The sequence below is a fragment of the Grampus griseus genome, assembly GCF_964374135.1.
Source record: "Grampus griseus genome assembly, chromosome: 9".
In the NCBI taxonomy this organism is placed as follows: Eukaryota; Metazoa; Chordata; class Mammalia; order Artiodactyla; family Delphinidae; genus Grampus; species Grampus griseus.
Genome location: NC_139003.1, coordinates 37,462,190 through 37,474,864, shown reverse-complemented (window position 1 = coordinate 37,474,864; position 12,675 = coordinate 37,462,190). Strand labels below are relative to the sequence as shown.

The 12,675-nt window shown below is 37.1% G+C and overlaps 1 protein-coding gene across 2 annotated transcripts in view; it reads right to left on the bottom strand.

The window, feature by feature from the left end:
- The window catches only part of IMMP2L (inner mitochondrial membrane peptidase subunit 2), a 900,746-nt gene that overhangs the window by 803,436 nt on the left and 84,635 nt on the right, over positions 1–12,675 (bottom strand). The gene's annotated exons all lie outside the window — the stretch shown is intronic.

Here is a 12,675-nt window from a genome sequence, read left to right as displayed (position 1 = left end):
GGCACAGGCCTGATGCCTGGCCAGACCACCAAGACCCTGTCAGCCACACAGCTCAGAAGAAAAGTGAGAAAAAAACAAAGAATGAAAAAAATAAAGTTATTAAAATTAAAAATATTAAAAATTTTAAAATGTTAAGTAATTTAAAAAGAAAGAAGAGAGCAACCAAACCAAAAAACAAATCCACCAATTATAACAAGCGCTAAAAACTATACAAAAAAAGAAAAAAAGACAGAACCCTAGGACAAATTGTAAAATCAAAGCTATATAGACAAAATCACACAAAGCAGCATACACATACACACTCACAAAAAGAAACAATGGAACTATATATATCTTTGCTCCCAAAGTCCACCACTTCAATTTCGCACAATTCATTGTCTCTTCAGGTATTCCACAGATGCAGGGTACATCAAGTTGACTGTGGGGGTCTAATCCGCTGCTCCTGAGGCTGCTGGGAGAGATTTCCCTGTCTCTTCTTTGTTCGCACAGCTCCTGGGGTTCAGCTTTGGATTTGGACCCGCCTCTGCGTATAGGTCGCCTGAGAGCGTCTGTTCTTCGCTCAGACAGGACGGGGTTAAAGGAGCAGCTGATTCGGGGCTCTGGCTCACTCAGGCCAGGGGGAGGGAGGGGTATGGATGCGGGGTGAGCCTGCGGCGGCAGAGGCCTGCGTGACGTTGCACCAGCCTGAGGCGCGCCGTGCGTTCTCCCGGGGAAGTTGTCCCTGGATCGCAGGACCCTGGCAGTGGCAGGCTACACAGGCTCCCAGGAGGGGAGGTGTGGATAGTGACCTGTGCTCACACACAGGCTTCTTGGTGGCAGCAGCAGCAGCCTTAGCGTCTCATGCCTGCCTCTGCGGTCCACGCTGATAGCCGCAGCTCGCACCCGTTTCTGGAGCTCGTTTAGGTGGTGCTCTGAATTCCCTCTCCTCGCGCACCCAGAAACAATGGTCTCTTGCCTCTTAGCTCCAGACTTTTCCCAGACTCCCTCCCGGCTAGCTGTGGCGCACTAGCCCCTTCAGGCTGTGTTCACGCCGCCAACCCCAGTCCTCTCCCTGGGATCCGACCTCTGAAGCCCAAGCCTCAGCTCCCAGCCCCGCCCGCCCCGACGGGTGAGCAGACAGGCCTCTCGGGCTGGTGAGTGCCGGTCGGCACTGATCCTCTGTGCGGGAATCTCTCCACTTTGCCTTCCGCACCCCTGTTGCTGCGCTCTCCTCCGCGGCTCCGAAGTTCCCCCTCCGCCACCCGCAGTCTCTGCCCGCGAAGGGGCTTCCCAGTGTGTGGAAACCTTTCCTCCTTCACAGCTCCCTCCCAGAGGTGCAGGTCCCGTCCCTATTCTTTTGTCTCTGTTTTTTCTTTTTTCTTTTCCCTACCCAGGTACGTGGGGAGTTTCTTGCCTTTTGGGAGGTCTGAGGTCTTCTGCCAGCATTCAGTAGGTGTTCTGTAGGAGCTGTTCCACATGTAGATGTATTTCTGATGTATTTGTGGGGAGGAAGGTGATCTCCACGTCTTACTCTTCCGCCATCTTGAAGGTCTCCCTGGCCTCTTTATTAACTGATTTCCCCCCTTGATTTACTACAAGTCTTTTTGTATGCCTTTTGTTAATAAATTATTTACCTTCTTTCAACTCAACACACTGTCACTGTTAGCAAAGCTTTCCTATTATTTCTTCAAGTTCTTACTGCTCTTTAAATATACTTTAGAATAATAAATTTTTAATAAACCTGGAATATTTTAATGATTCATATTTAATTCTATGGTACAATTTATGTGAGACATACTACTCACACTTAAGTATTTCCTATTGTATTGTCTTAGTACGCCACGGTAACTTTCCCGCAATCCAAATACACAAATCTTTGCAATGTAACTTATGACCTCTAAAAACCACAGTGAGCCGTATTACAATTATCATATCCGTAGCCAAATCAAACTGAGTCAGCCTCTCTGTCAGCAATTTCAAGAGCTATACAATTTTTAATAAAGTGCAACCTATACTTATTGTGCCTTCAGTAAATATCAATGTGACCTCCGAATGTGAGTAACCTGTCACTAGATTATGCAGAGTTACCTTTCATAATAATGGGTCATTGAGGCGTCTCATTAATGTAAATAAACAATTACCAAAAAGAAAAAAAAAAAGTATTCCTGTTCTTCTTGGAAAGAATATTTTCCTTAACTCCAAAACACTGATAAAGTTTGGGGGCTATAGCTTTAAGTCCTTTCCTTTTCTTATCAGTCACAGACACATTTCCCAAGAACTGCCACCCCCTCTCCAAAACAGTGCCTTTTTTTTTTTTGTAAAAGGGAAAAAAAAAAAAAAAAGTGGGAAGGTAGCTACTGACCTTAGATCAAATAAGGTGATATTTAAGTTTCATTTTGAGATTTCTTCCACATTTCCGGGACCTAAGCTATGAAACAGAATATGGGATCTAGGATCAGTTCTTTTCTAAGAACAAGTGCATAGTGTTGACTGGTGGGAAATGCATCTGAAGTTGACAAAAGAGATGGAGATAACCAGAACAAGATTAACCATTAGAGCCAAAAACTCAACTCCCAGAATAAACGACAAGAGATAAAGAAATAAGATTTCTATAGCTTTCTTATTTTGAATAATTTTAAACAGAAAGGAAAGGATTTTGTGCTCATCCTCTTGTAAAATACCTGCCAACTTTTAATTTTTTGATTTTCAATAATTTCAACCTTAATAAGCCCTATTCATCTGATCCCTTTGACTAAAAAAGCTCTGGTGTTCAAAGTCTCCTTATCTATTCTAAAATTTCTGTTTAATGTACCAACATGGTACATTCTCTTCTTTACAAAAATCAAATTTGACTCCAGCTTCAAAAGTATGGAACAATATTTTTTCAATATTCTGAGGGATTGATTCTTATGTCCAGCTCTCTAACAATTCCATCTGGATTCTAAAACTATTTTCATGCAATTTTTTAAATGGAAAAGACCTTAGAAATCAACTAGTCTATACCTCTTACTTTGCAGGTGCTAAGACTTGACCCTAAGCATAGTTAAGAAAACCTCTCCCAGGTCACTCAGCCAGTTAATAAGTGATAACAGCTGAAAGTAGTAAGATTTCCTGAAGCCTACTCCTATATTCTTGCACCAAGGAACTGGCAGGTAGAGGCTTACAAATTTGTTTTATGTAAAAGAAAATAATAACTTTTAATTAGTTAGGCAAGTAACTTAATAAAAGTGTTTTTCAAATGCTTAATAAGAATCTTCTGTAAAAGTTCATCTCCTTATACAGTCTAACAGTAGTAGTATAACTGTTTGTATCTTTTCATTGCTTAACACAATTTTCTATTGCCACTCTAACAAATTAAAACAAACAAAGGGGTTTAAAATTAAAACAACAGCCATTTATAATCTCACCGTTCTCCAGGACTGAAGTCTGGCAGGTTCGGCTGGGTACTCTGCTTAGCGTCTCAGAAGGCCAAAATCAAGCTGCCGGCTGGTCTGGGCCCTTATCTAGAGACTAGGGGAGAGTTCATTTCCAGGATCATTAGGTTGTTGGCAAAATTCAATTCTGTGTGGGACTGAGGTCCTCATTTCTTTGCTGGCCTTTGGCTAAATGTCATTCTTAGTTTCTAGAGGCAGCTTGCTTTCCTCTGCTCACGGCCCCTGAATCTCCAAAGCCAGCAAAAGCACATCGAATCTTTTCTCTGGCTTTGGATCGTTCTGACTTGTTCCAGGGCATGTTCCTAACTTCCTCCTCTGCCTCTGCTTTTAAGGACTCCTGAGATTACATTGGGCCCACCTGGATAACCCAGGCTAGCCTCCTCACTGACAACTGAAGGTCAACCTTAATTACAACCACAAAGTCCCTTTGTCAGTACAAGGTAACATATTCATGGGCACAATATCTCATCATATTCACTGTCCTGGGCATTACGGCATGGAATCTTGTGGACCAAAATTCTGCCTTCTACACTTAGCACCTGTTTTACTAACATAACCTTAAAGATTTACATTTTTTTTTAACAGATCCTATTGTTCAAACTTAACAACTCTAACAAAAATGTAAATTTTCACCCCTAACATTTACACGTCCATTTCCAGGAATGGCTCAGATTGGCCCTGCTTAGGTCCAATCACAGGGCCAGCTTCGTAGGGACATAACCAGTGCAATCACCCATGGGCCTGGACTCAGAAAAGCCCCACACTTGGGGCTTAATTAATGCTCTTCAGGTGCTATCTTGAAATTCTTAATACTTTATTTTGTAAGTAAAGTCCTATAGACAATGGAGCATGTACTGAGGGTTTGTTTGAAAAAGAGTATATTTCTCTTTCATTTTTGCAGAATAGTTCCAATAGGTACAAAATTCTAGGTTGGGATTTTTTTTTTTCCTTTAGCACTTTAAAGATGTCATTCAGTTCTCTCCTGTATCCCCCCAATTGAAAAGTCGGCTATTATTTTTGCTTCTTTGAAGGTAATATCTTTTTTTTCCTTTTAAGAGGTTTCTCTTTTTTTTGGTTTTCAGTGGTTTGACTACCTACCCTGTGCCCTAATTGTGGTTTTTCACTGTATTTATCCTGATAGGATTTGTAGTACTTCTTGATTCTTTAGGTTGATATCTTTCATGAGTTCTACAAAATTCTTAGCCTTTATTTATTCAGGCTATTCCCCTCACCCATGGCCTAGATATTTTCTAACTGACCTATCAACCAGTTCACGATCCTCCCCACAGCTGTGTCTAATTTGCTGTTAAACTCATCTATTGAGTCCTTCACTTCAGTTATACTAGTTTTCATTTCTAGAATTCCTTTCAATTCTTTTTCTAGATTCTGATTCTCTAATGAAATCCATCTTTTCATCAATTTTTTAATATATTGATTATAATTATTTTATAGCCCACGTCTGATAATTCCAAAAGCTAGAACACTATGAGAATGTTTCTAATGATTGTTGTTTTATATTTTTTTAATCTTGGTCCTGGCTTGCGATAGGCATGGTTTATTTTTATAGAATGTCATGTACTGTGTTTAAAACTTACAGAGATTCTGCATGATGTCTCTTGTTTCTGGCAATGACAGAGAGTTAAAGTAAAGGAAGATCACCTTAAAATCAATGGAGTTTATCAGAGGCTGCATTTCAATTTTTGTAACTTAATAGTCTATTTCTAGTTCTCTGTAACTCCTAGGATGTAGCCCTTCAGGGGTCCCAATTAAAAGTTTAGAGTGTTTTACCAGGGTCCTGCATCTTCCTCCCTGAATTCTAGTTTGTGACCTCTTAGCAATGTGAAACTGCCAAAAATTACACCCAGCATCCCCCATCTTAGCTGCCGCTGCTTGGCTTCTCAGCCTCACAGCCCGTACTGTTATTAAGTGACAAATAACCCAAGGTGAAAAGTGGCACTGAATACAGGGATCACCTCAGTGTGTTTCTCTTCACTCTGGGCTCTTTGCCCTTTGGTAGTACTACAATGCCTGTAGATACTCTTTTTAATACAGCTTTCTCATTTTTTCAGTATGGGCCTTAGCTTGAAATAAACTAATCTATCGTACCTGAAAGTGGAGATCAGATGTTGGTGATCTTAATGGCCTCGCTTTATGTATGCATCCATATCTTACTGGTTCCAAAAGTATTAAACACAGGTTGACATACCTATGGGATAGTTTACTTTTCTGTGTTTTATCTTCTGCTTGAAAGCTAAACCATTTACTTCTTAAATTTTTCAATTATTTCTCTGTTAGAATTATTATTTCAACTTATATTCAAATGTTTCTCCTTAATAGTTCAACCTGACTCCTTATGTATAACATAAAAGGTGTATTTGGGAGCATTTGGGAGCACCTTCATTGTAAATGCTGTCTTGCACTTTTTTTTTAAATAGGGTAATAGTGTTCACAGAGACTGGATTTTTTTTCACAATAAGTTACGTAAGTACCCACTATTTCAAAGAATGCTGCATGTATAACTTTGTTCTTTGACAACTTCTAGTCATCTCTCAAAGCATATAAGATTTATGAAATGGGTTGAGCAGAAGCTATGGATATCTCCTATAGTTACATTGCCATAAAATCTCAGTAATTCAAAATTGAAATTTATGATCACTGAAACATTTCTATGCTATAATTTGAGCCTGAACTAAGAAAATGTTTTATTGTATAATTAAATGTATAAAAATTGTGAAGGCAGTTTATCCTACTCAAGAAAGGAAATTGCTTTTAAGGACTACCTTAAGGGCACCAACTTTCTGTATGCCTCTGAAGAGTATTTATAAAATCAGTTTAATCTATATCAGACAATAGCAACAATACTTACACTATCTCATTTTTTAAGTATTATTTGTAAATATACTTTGTAACGAATGCAAATTATTATGTGTAATTGAAAGTGCCAAAAACTAAATCTCTCATCAAAACAAATTGCAGCCCAGGATTTCACTCTCCAGCACTTTTACTATCAATTAAAGACAAAAAACAAAAACCTAGGCACTTCTTCCTACCTATAGAACCTTTCTTTGAAAGTCATGTTATTTCTAAATTTGTGCTCCTGAAATGTACGATATTAACTACAAACAAACAAAAAAAAAATTTGGCTCTAAACCAAAAAAAAACTAGGAATAAGTATAGATAGACTAGTATCACACTACTAATCACAATTATGTTCTCCCAGCTCAACAGATTAACTGGCTTTTAATACAATTATAGGTCATTATTCATTATTATCATTGCCCTGGGCATTTGTTTCAAAACGTGAATTTCGTATTTTAGCAGACTGCAATTAATTTCCCTTGGTGGGTCAAGGGACCTTTAAAGATTTATAAGCGCTCAAGACACAAAGGAACTAGCACCTTTCCCCCGCCCCCAAGGGCTCTATTCTATGTCATCTATTTCCCTGGCTCAATTCTTCATAACTCTTTGCTCATATTTACTGCTACAGACGTAGCCATCACAGTCAGAAAATGGCAATTAGTCTACCATGTTGCAAACCAGCTGTCAAAACTGTATGCAGACTGTATGTTCGTAATAAAGTATTATTGCTATTAATAAAGAGACATTTCAGGAACCACTGTATCAGAAATTTCATTACAGAAATGGGGATAATATGATAGATGCAGAGATACAAGGGTCTGCATGACTTCTTTGCTAAGAATGAGTAAGTATCCTCAACCAAACCATCACCACAGTATACAGAGGCTTTATAGTTTGACAGTAAAGAACACTGGATTTGATGGGAAGCCCTTCAAACCTTCACTCTTCCATTTACCAGCCAGCTGTACGTTCACAAGCAAGTTAGTTTACCTCTCTGTACCTCAATGTTCTCATCTATAAAATAGGAATAACAACAGTACCTACTTTACTGGGGTTTATTTTAATGAGGATTAAATAAAAATGAATGTAGAACTAAGCCCAGTGACTGGAAAATGATAAAGTCAGTAAATATTAAAAACTGTTGTGAGGCACATGAAAAGATGCTCAACATCACTGATTATTAGAGAAATGCAAATCAAAACTACAATGAGGTATCACCTCATACCAATCAAAATGGCTATCAACAAAAAGTCTACAAACAATAAATGCTGGAGAGGGTGTGGAGAAAAGGGAACCCTCCTACACTGTGGGTGGGAATGTAAATTGGTGCAGCCACTGTGGAGAACAGTATGGAGGCTCCTTAAAAAACTCAAAATAGAACTACCATATGATTCAACAATCCCACTCCTGGGCATATATCCGGAAAAGACAAAAACTCTAATTCAAAAAGATACATGCACCCCAATGTTCATAGCAGCACTATTTACAATAGCCAAGACATGGAAGCAATCCAAATGCCCATCAAGAGACAACTGGTGAGATATACGTAAGAAGATGTGAGTAGAAAGATACACACACACACACACACACACACACACACAAACATACACATACACACAATGGAATATTACTCAGCCATAAAAAAAGAATGAAATATTGCCATTTGCAGCAACATGGATGGACCTAGAAAATATCATACTGAGTGAAGTTGTCAGAGAAAGACAAATATTATATGATATCACTTACATGTGGAATCTAAAAAATAATACAAATGAATATATGCAAAACAGAAACAGATTCACAGACATAGAAAACAAACTTATGGTTACTAAAGGGGAAAAGGAGGTGGAAAGGAATAAATTAGGAGTATGGGATTAATAGATACAAACTGTATACATAAAATAGGTAAGCAACAAGGATTTACTATATAGCACAGGGAACAATATTCAGTATCTTGTAATAACCTGTAGTGGAAAATAACCTGAATCACTGTGCTGTGTACCTGAAACTAACACAATATTGTAAATCAACTATACTCCAGTAAAGAATAAATAAATAAATGATTTTTTTAAAATAAAGGGACTTCAGTGCTACAAGAAAAAAAATATTGTGGTTACTTTTTTTTCTCTTTGTAGATTGCATGTCTTTTTCCCTTTCCCTTTGAACTTGATCATCCCAACACTCTCACCAACACAGTGTTTTCCTGTCTTTGGGAGTCTGCTTTGCTTCATAGGAGATACATCAGTATTTTTCCACCTCAGACTTTAGGATCTCATCTTAGTTCACCTTAGAAACACTCCAGGAAAGCAGCAGTGTACAATGGAAAAAGGTTTAGACACAGAATTTGTCCAACTGAAACGTAATGTGTATCACATAGGTAATTTCAAATTTTCTACAAGCCACATTAGAAAAGGAAAAAGAAACAGGTGAAATTGACTATAATAATATATTTTATTTCACTGAATATATCCAAAATATTAACATTTTAACAAGCGGCAGTAGCCACACTTCAAGTGCTCAATAGCCACATATGCCTACTATATCAGGCAATAGAGATTTAGAGTCAAATGGACCTGGATTCAAATTCTAGCTCTGCCAATTACTTGCCATTTACCTGCCAAATCTCAGTTTCATCACAGTAAAAATAACTATGTCCACAAGATTTAGTGTATACAGAAGTAGCAATATAATGTTGTACATATGAAACATATAATGTTATAAACCAGTTACCTAAATAAACAATAAATTAAAAAGTAAATATGTCTACCACCCACAAAAATAAAATAATAACTATCTCCAGATACTGTTATGAGAATTAAAATGGCATACACAAAGCACTTAATGCAAGGCCTGACATACAGGGGTGCTCATTAAATGAGAATTCCCTCACCCTAACCTTCTACTCTAAAACTGAATGCTGGCTCAATATAGAATATTCTGTGCCCTAGCCTTATTTCCTTCCCTTCTACCCCTACTACAAACTATAGCCTTTTCCCCCACCTTCACAGCTCTACCTCCTGGCTTCCTATCATCTATAAACTTCACTGTGTGGACTTTTAGAAGCCATGGAACCTCTTAGTCATGACCTAAGTATGTGGTCCTAAGAAATGAAGAGAGCTGTGCCTGAAAACTTCCTTCTCCTCTGACCCTGTCTCATCCATCTCCCCAGCAGTTGCCACTGCTGCAGCTTCCCCGGCAACTGCCATCAACAGCAATGCTTCCTCACCAGAGACAGACTGACCCTCCAACACTGAAAAGGATCATTCTACAAAACAACTGGCCAGACCCTCCAAAAGTGTCAAGGTCAAAAAAGATAGAGCGACCAAGGAACTGTCACAGATTAAAAGAGACTAGAGAGACACGAAAAATAAAAATGAAATATAGGATTCTGGGTAAGATCTTGGTATAGAAAGAGGACATTAGTGGGAAAACCAGTGAAATTCAAACAAGGTCTGTAGAGTAGTTAATAGTATTATATCAATGTCAATTTCCTGGTCTCCATAATTGTCCTGTGGTTGTGCATAATGTTAAAATTGGGGGGATATAAGATGAGTAAGGTCTGAGGAGCTAATGTATAACATGGTGATGATAGTTAATAACACTGTATTATGTAAGGAACTTGGCTAAGAGAGTAAATGTTCTCACCGTAAATAGGTGATGGACGTGTTAATTAACTTGATGGAGGGAATTCTTTCACAATGTATACATATATCAATTCATCCCAGTGTACACTTTAAATATATTACAATTTTGTCAATTTTACCTTAATAAAACAGAAAAAAAAATTAGGGGTATATGGGAACTCTCTATACTATTTTTACAACCTTTCTTTAAGTCATTTCAAAGTGAAAAGTTAAAACACTTTTAAATGTGATTATCTGAAACTTTATTATGAAGGAACCTCTGTCCCAATGGATGGTAATTGATATATCATTATAAAATAGTGCTACTTATGCTAAGTCTATGGCAGTAAGGCCATCACACAGGTTAATGAAAAGTCGATTCCAAGGTATAGAAAATCCACCTTAATCACCACTATTAGTTTGCAAATCCACTAAGAGAGTATGATGTCACCTACTTACACTCTAACACTGAGGACTTGATGACAGCAAATAATGTTTTGTGCGACCAGTAACGTTATCAAACAAATACACCGTTTGATTTAACATTACTGAATAATGTGCTTAAACAGTAGCCCCACTGCTACCAACAGAAAGAAAGTGACAGGAAAAGGAAGAGATGCAAAGAAGCGTATTCCAATATGCACACTTCCCCCACCCAGACCTTCCTTGGTTTAGGAAACGGGCCTTGGTCAATAAGCTCTGAATGAAATTTCTTACAATAGAAGTCTCCTCTGCTACATCCTGTGTTCCTGTAACATGAATTAGCTCATAGGCAACTGGTGAGAAAGAATGGAGAAAGAATTTTCAGTACAAAGCAGAAGCTGCACTGGTTCACATCTGATTTTCTTCCCAGATCATTAATGTTTTGCCTCATTAATAATTAACAGCTGAAGGCTAAGTACACTAAAGGCAGCAAAGTAAGAAGGAATCAGTATTATACATTCAACCTTTCTCCTAGAAGTGCTTAAAGCAAGGTTAACCGGGATCTTTGTTTTCATTAAAAAATAAAGTTATAAATAAATAAATAAAACAAAGTAACACAAAACAATGAGCTGAGCATACATCTCTGGGATCAGTACATTTTGTACAAAGCTTGCAATCTTTCCTCTACTTGCAACTTCTGATAATAATGCCCCTGGCCCTTGTAAATATAGATAGCCTCAACCCTTCCTTATATAGTCTTCCATCAAGCTACCTTCACCTTTTTTAAGTAAAATTCGACATTTACTGCAGTGTTTATTTACTAGAAAGTTCATGTGTCTTTTAAATGGTGCTATTGGAATTGTTGTTATTTTCATTAGTGCTCTGGTTACAAACATGCATAAGCCCTAGTAACTTAAGTATGAATTTACGAACTACGTTTTCCAGAAATGCATATATAATATTATCATAGAAATGCTGCATTTCCACATACTCTAAATACATAAAATGCTGTCCGAGGATAATTTAAAATATAAACTGTCAAACTACCTTGTTTCCAAAGATTACTTATATATCAATAAAATGTGTTATTAATACCAATATTATATTTATCATATTTTATATTTAGCCATAAATTCAAAATTTAGTCATGCATTTCCGTATTAGTCACACATTTCTTACATAGATAGGATATTCTAATGTAAGGACATGTGTCTAGAAAGCATTTTTGTTCTAAAACTAAAAAGATACTTTAAACAGTGTCTTTTACTATATTACATCATGCTAAAGAAGATTTTAGTATAAGACTTTTGGTTCATAAAAAGAAAGCAACAATTACTGCTTAATGATTATTTGTTATTAAATAACATGATACCAATCACTAAGCATTCATATATGTAAATAGTTCCTGCTAGCAACAAGCATTATGAAAGAAAATTTGTGTTATTTGTACATGACAGAGATATAGCACAATTAACTCATTAAAAATACAGTTCAACCGAAGTAGCTACAATTCAGTATATCAACCTTAATTTGAATACACTATTTCTGAAATTAATTTATATAATAAACATCAATTACTTTAATATTTACATAAATGAATAGTGTTCTCTTTTTTACATAGTCTATGATATGCTAGGGTACTGTTATGGACCCATGCAACCCTGAATTTTAAGCAGCCTTTTTTTTTTCCCCAACTACCTATTCAAATTCACTTGGTTAGAGATAGTCAGTATGTTTCTCAGAGAAAAAAGTTACTGCACGATTATCTGCTTATAGTGTGACCTCTTTCACTTGGATGGGTATCCTCTCCACCACTAAGCGAGGATGTAACCTTGTCAAACCAAAGGCAAAAGAATAATGAGTGCACGACAGGCTAACCCAGCATGGAAAGGTTGTTAAGGAGGTTGCAGAAACAGTTCCCTGAATGACAAAATAAAAGTATACTCCAAAGAGTAGGTTAATATTAAAGAAAGCACTCAAGAACATGAGAAGCATTTAATTCCCATCCTCGGATGGCTGCCATACAAAACTTCACTCAAATTTATTTCATTAGTTACTTACCAGATTTACTTAATATGTTTTCAAATCTTGGTAGAACAGGTTTGACTGAGACACATTTAGAAAATATCTACTTCCACAAAGTACTAGCCAAAGGTAAGTATGAACCAGTAGATAACGTTTTGCTTTTACCAATTATAAATTATCACCCAACAAAAAACAATCATTCCAATTCAAGAATCAGAACTATAAGTTGGAAGTCTTCACCAAACAGGATTTTTACTATCACTAAACAAGTAACAGTAATTGCTACATTACTAAGCACTAACTGGCATAACAGGGAATCATATTAAAACATT